Raw genomic sequence first — 6,494 nt, forward strand, 5'->3', positions numbered from 1 at the left:
CACCAGGGGGACCCTCTGCTCACTGTGATTGCATCTCCCCTCGTTGGCTTTCAGTCACAGCACCCTAGCAAAAGAAGGTGCCAACCTAAATCTCCAACCAGTGGTAGCCTATACCTGCTGGCATACAGGGAGGTACAAATTAAATGCCCCAATCCCTTCGGACCTTCCTGTTGTGGAAGACATGCCCCACCCTCCCCCAAAGGGAACATGCCTGATTAGTCATAACCCCTAAACTAATCACTCCCTCTGTGCCTCCCTCTAACATTCCCACCTTCTTTGTTCTTAAGGACATTTACTAAATAGGCAAGGGGGAAAGCAGAGCCAGTTTTCCTTGGCGGGCAACTGCACTTGGTTGCTATGAGAGCTGTATACACAACACAGCTGTCATTGATATTATAGATCTAATGGGAGCCAAGGGTCTCAAATCTCTAAGGAGAAAAACATAATTCAGAGCTTTGGCAATGGTATCCATGTCTATAAATAAATGTGAGAGCAGAGAAGTGAATTTGAGAATATAAGAATACAATAGAGTTAGACCTGAGAATAAAATTACATCACTCTGGGCCTGGACCTGATGTTTTTTATGCCAGCAAAACTCCCAGTTAAGTCTAATTTCAGGAGACCTTTACCTGAGATTCAGGTATAATGCCAGGACCCAAACACACATGGGACCTGACTCACAGAGCTTCCTTTATGATAGGGAAAGTTAAAGGTAGTCCATTTGCCTCTTATCACGTTTTCTTTCCCTCTTTTTTATCTCCTTTGTTCGAAACAAAAAGGAGGAGGAGAAAAGGGAGGACATGAATGAGGGATAGACTCAAGACTAGAACTTGGGTTTTCCTGGCTCCACTGCCAGAGTTCTTGGGGCAGCACCATGCTGCTTTCATAAACGGGTAAGCACCTCCTGACCACTCAAAAACATCAGGAATGGAAAGCAAGAAAAGCTGCTGGGCATGGTGGCTCGTGTCTGTAATCCCAACACTTCGGGAGGCCAAGGCAGGAGGGTTGCCTGAGGCAAGCAGTTTGAGACCAGCCTGGGCAACAAAGTGAGAGCCCTGTCGCTAGAAAAACATTAAAAAATTATCTAGGCAGGGTGGCATGTGCCTGTAGTCCCATCTACTCAGGAGGCTGAGGCTGGAGGATGGCTTGAGGCGAGCGAGCCAGGGATGTCAAAGCTGCAATGAGCTATGATCACACCACTGTACCCTGGGTGACAGAACAAGACCCTGTCTCTATAAATAAAAAAAAAGAAGAAGAAAGAAAAATGAGCCGGGCGCGGTGGCTCAAGCCTGTAATCCCAGCACTTTGGGAGGCCGAGACGGGCGGATCACGAGGTCAGGAGATCGAGACCATCCTGGCTAACACGGTGAAACCCCGTCTCTACTAAAAAATACAAAAAAAAACTAGCCGGGCGAGGTGGCGGGCGCCTGTAGTCCCGGCTACTCGGGAGGCTGAGGCAGGAGAATGGTGGGAACCCGGGAGGCGGAGCTTGCAGTGAGCTGAGATCTGGCCACAGCAGTCCAGCCTGGGTGACAGCGCGAGACTCCGTCTCAAAAAAAAAAAAAAAAAAAAAAGAAAGAAAAATGAAAGTTTATGTGTAGGAAGATTATGTATAATCAGGAAACACTCCCTGAACAGGAACAAGTGTAGTCTGGAAGTAGAATAGAATGATGCAACCATCGTATATAAGCAGGGACACCTGCAAACACACACACACACACACACACACACACACACTACCCATGAGGTGAGTCCCCACTGAATGCTAATTTTAGCTATGCAAGGAAGCTCATTATTTTGAGATCCCAATGTGTGTTATTTTCTAGACTCACCCCTTCAAAATATAATTAGTCATGGAAATACTGGATAGAAGAGGGTGATTTCCCCGGCAAAGGTACCACCCTCAAGCCTGAATACCTGCGGCCCTAAATAAGGATGGACATTCCTGTTTTTGCACCCAAAAGTTGCCTTCTGGCCTACCACGCCCCCTGTCCTCTACCCATATAAACCCCAAACCCTAAGCTGGGAGAGAAGAGAAGGAACATCAGGAGAAGTTTGACTGGGGATGATCAGAGAATCAGCAGCTAGACAGTCAAACTCCAAGGAAAGATCATCTTCCCCCTCCATCTCCTGTCCAGCTCCCCATCCATTCCACTGACAGCCATCTCCACCACTGAATAAAACCCCCACATTCATCCTTCAAGTTCATGTGTGACCCAATTTTTCGGGATGGCTGGACAAGAGCTCAGGATACAAAAGCTGTCATGCTGGTCCCCTGTCCTTGCAAAAAGGCAGAAGGCCCACTGACCTGGTTAACCCTTAAGCCATCCACGAAGGGCAAGACTAAAAGAGCACACTGTAACATGCACCCACCTGGGCTTTGGGAGTCGCAGACACCCACCCCTAGACACTGCCATGGGGCCAGAGCCCCGAAGCAGTCACTCCGGTTCCTGCACCTACCGTCTGCATGATCCCCCCCGCATAAAAGGGGTTTGAACTCACCAAACAGAGCCGCACTCCTGTCACATGTCTTGAGAAGGGGTGCAAGGGAATTCTCCCGTTTCAATTCTATCATACTTCCCAACACCGGCTCACAGGCCAGTGCATAAGAACGCCTTCCCTTCTTAGAGCCCCTGCTGTGGCACTGAGACTTGCTCGACAGGAAGTAAAGGGTGGGGATGCTTTTTCATATATTATGAGGTGCTCAATGTCCAGAGGAACCTTCTAAGTAGAGAACTCCTAAAAACAATGGATAAAATATTAAAACCTCCTTTAAGACAAAGAGCTAAGCTGATAGGAATGTCAGAGAAATTCTTGGACACCAGAAATGGTAAGAAACTACTAGTCTATTCAGAGGGGAACAGGACCATCAGAAATAGAGTTTGCCCTGGGTGCCTATGTTTAGCTCTCATGATCTAGGGGTCCACAATATTTTTCTGTAAAGATACAATTTTAAAGATAATATTTTGGGCTTTGTGGGCCACATATGATTTGTCACTTACTTCATTGTTGTTGTTTCTTAGCAACAGTTTAAAAATGTAAAAGCCATTCTTAGCTGAAAGGCCACACAAAAACAGGCCACAAGACGGGCATATGCTGCTCCTATAGGAGCAGCTCAGAGACAAAGCTCAGGCTCAGAATCAGAGACTCCAGCACGAAGCCAGTACCCAAAACAGTTGACACCCTTAGTGGGTAAACTAGAAAAAATATATATGCATACCAGAAGGAATTGATGTAAGTGTTCACCAGTGTTAGCCTTGGTTCTAGGTAAAAAGGGAAAAAAGATAAAGTCTCCCCCAACACCCCGAGATGCCTTAACCACAGACAAGCCTTCTCATGGGCCATGTATCAGAATCCAAGTACTCATATGACCTAAAATCCCAAAGTACAAATTTAAAGTTATTGCAAACTGGTAGTCACACTCAGTGTTTAGTAGAAATGAATACATATATCCTCACTAGAGGAATACTCCTTAAACCAGGTCTCAAAGGAATTCTCACAAATCAAGTTCGAAGGAATATAAACTCACCATCAAAAGCTCAAAATACATAAGGAAACAAGTCACAGTGAGGAAGAGGGTGCAGAAAGATTGGTGATATGAGAAAAAATTGGTACAAGATATAGGGAAAGTGTTCTAAGGAACCCTACAGGTGATTCTAACGCACCTTGAAGGTGTTACTGTTTTTAGAGACAGCGTCTCAGTCTTTCACCCATGCTGGAGTGCAGTGGCACGATTATAGATCACCGCAGCCTCAAACTCCTGGGCTCAGGTGATCCTCCTGCCTTAGCCTCCCAAGTAGCTGGGACTATAGAACCATACCACAATGCCCAACTAATTTTTAATTTAATTTTTTTTTTTTTTTTTAGAAACAGTGTCTCACTGTACAGGCTGGTGTCAAACTCCTGGCCTCAAGCAATCCTCCCACCTCAGCCTCCCAAAGTGCTGGGTTTATAGGCATGAGCCACCATGCCTGGCCTCACCCTAAAATTTGAAAACCACCATTCCAGTCACTTCAGAGCTCAATAGCACAACTACTAAAATCAGAGTAGGAAAGCAGGGACAAGTGAAATCGTTTATTTGGTTGGGCTACTGTGATCTTATGGTAATGAACTTGGAGGAGACTAAATTTCACCTATAAAATGTTTGATGGCTTGAGACTAGAGAAGAAATAATCAAGCTTGTCCTTATACTTTACCCACAGGGTCCCATAGGAACCAACCCTGACCTCTATCTCCCACTCACCTCTATCTGGACACTCTCCACCTGACTCCCAGGGCTGCAGCCACACCTAGAAGGAGCTCAGGGAACATCGTTAAACTAGTAACTGAATGGATGCTTGAGGTTCAACCTTTTAGCCCAAAACACCAAGTCCAGACTGGCATATTAATGGAAAGAATTGACTGCTGAGGACTTGCTGCTACTGACTCTGAAGAGTAACAGTGACACTAAAATAAATGCATAGTGCTTATCATCACTGCTGTCATATTAGCATGTGTAATCATAGTGAACATTTGTGTGCTTACTATGCAGCAGGCACTGGGCAAGTGCTTTGCACGCATCATATCATTTGGCCCTTAACATAACCCTTTGAAGAAAGTACTATTAGTATCCCATTTTACAAATTCTGATCATGAAGCTTAGGAAGTAGCTTTCCCAAATCACACAGCCAGTAAGTGGCAAAACTGCTCATTAACCCAAGTTTTCTGTCTCCTAAAAGCTGCTCTTCACCACCATAATGTATTATTATCCCTCATCTGAAAAAACAAGCTGACAGGTTTCCGTCTTTATCTCTGTAAAATAAGGTGAAAGATATTTAAATTTAAATTTAAATTAAAAAAAAAAAAAGTCTGGTGTGGTGGCTCATGCCTGTAATCCCTGCACTTTGGGAGGCCCAGACAGGAGGATTGCTTGCAGCCAGGAGTTTGAGACCAGCCTAACCAACATAGCAAGACCCTGTCTCTACAAAAATAATAATAAAATAAAATAGCTGGTGTGATGGCACGCACCTGCCGTCCCAGCTACTCAGGAGGATCACTTAAGCCCTAGAGTTTGAGGATACAGGAAGCCATGATCACACTACTGCACTCTAGCCTGAGCCCAGAGCAAGAATCCAAAAAAACCCCACAACAACAATGACAAAGCACCTTTGCAGTAGAGATATGTAATAAACACTATCTCAGCCAGATTGTCAAAGTTACTGTCAACAATGATACATACATAAGTATGTAGCCTTGATATGATGTGATAAGAATGTTGCTGGGGTTTTCCTCCCAAAAACCCATACTGTAATCCTGGAAGAACCATGATGAAAACACCAGACAACTCCACACTGAGGAACATTCTACAAAATACATGACCAGTATTCCTCAAAATCTGCTAAGGTCATCAAAAACAAGACAAGTCGGCGGTGGACCGTGGGCAGCCAGGGTCGGTGAAGGATCCCAAGATGGCTGGACGAAAACTTGCTCTAAAAACCATTGACTGGGTAGCTTTTGTGGAGATCATACCCCAGAACCAAAAGGCCATTGCTAGTTCCCTGAAGTCCTGGAATGAGACCTTCACCTCCAGGTTGGCTGCTTTACCTGAGAATCCACCAGCTATCGACTGGGCTTACTACAAGGCCAATGTGGCCAAGGCCAGCTTGGTGGATGACTTTGAGAAGAAGTTTAATGCCCTGAAGATTCCTATGCCAGAAGATAAATATACTGCCCAGGTGGATGCCGAAGAAAAAGAAGATGTAAAATCTTGTGCTGAGTGGATGTCTCTCTCAAAGGCCAGGATTGTAGAATACGAGAAACAGATGGAGAAGATAAAGAACTTAATTCCATTTGATCAGATGACCATTGAGGACTTGAACGAAGCTTTCCCAGAAACCAAATTAGACAAGAAAAAGTATCCCTATTGGCCTCACCAACCAATTGAGAATTTATAAAATTGAGTCCAGGAGGAAGCTCTGGCCCTTGTATTACACATTCTGGACATTAAAAATAATAATTACACACACACACACAAAAAAAAAGACAAGTCACGGAAACTGTCAGAGACCAGAGGACACCAATAAGACAAGGTAATTAAACGTAATGTGATATCCTCGGTGAAATCCTGGAGCAGAAAAAGGACATTGGGGAAAAGTTACAATGATGGTGAAATCTGAGTAAACTCTGGAGTTTAGTTAATGGTAATGTACCAGTGTTGATTCCTTAGTTAGGACAAATGTACCACGGTAATGTCAGGTGTTAGCAATAGGAAAAACTGAGTGATGGAAATGTAGGAACTCTCTGTACTGTCTTTGTAAGTTTTCTGTAAATTTAGAACCATTCTAACAGGAGTTTTTTTAAGGGAGATATTATTATCAAATATAAGAACCTATTGGATTATTAGAAGCAAAGAATTCATTTCTGATGACACTGTGGAGTGTCCTCCCTTAGAAATTCTAGGAACAAAAGAGAAAGCTCAGTATCCTGAAGAATTTAAATGTTAGTCTTCTTGAAAC

The 6,494-nt window shown here is 44.1% G+C and overlaps 1 pseudogene; it reads left to right on the forward strand.

Annotated features, from left to right (window-relative positions):
• The first annotated feature begins 5,388 nt into the window (after positions 1–5,388).
• On the forward strand, positions 5,389–6,002 carry LOC105493287 (ATP synthase subunit d, mitochondrial pseudogene; annotated as a pseudogene).
• The last annotated feature ends 492 nt before the right edge of the window (positions 6,003–6,494 follow it).

Source organism: Macaca nemestrina, chromosome 3, assembly GCF_043159975.1.
Source record: "Macaca nemestrina isolate mMacNem1 chromosome 3, mMacNem.hap1, whole genome shotgun sequence".
NCBI classification, from domain to species: domain Eukaryota; kingdom Metazoa; phylum Chordata; class Mammalia; order Primates; family Cercopithecidae; genus Macaca; species Macaca nemestrina.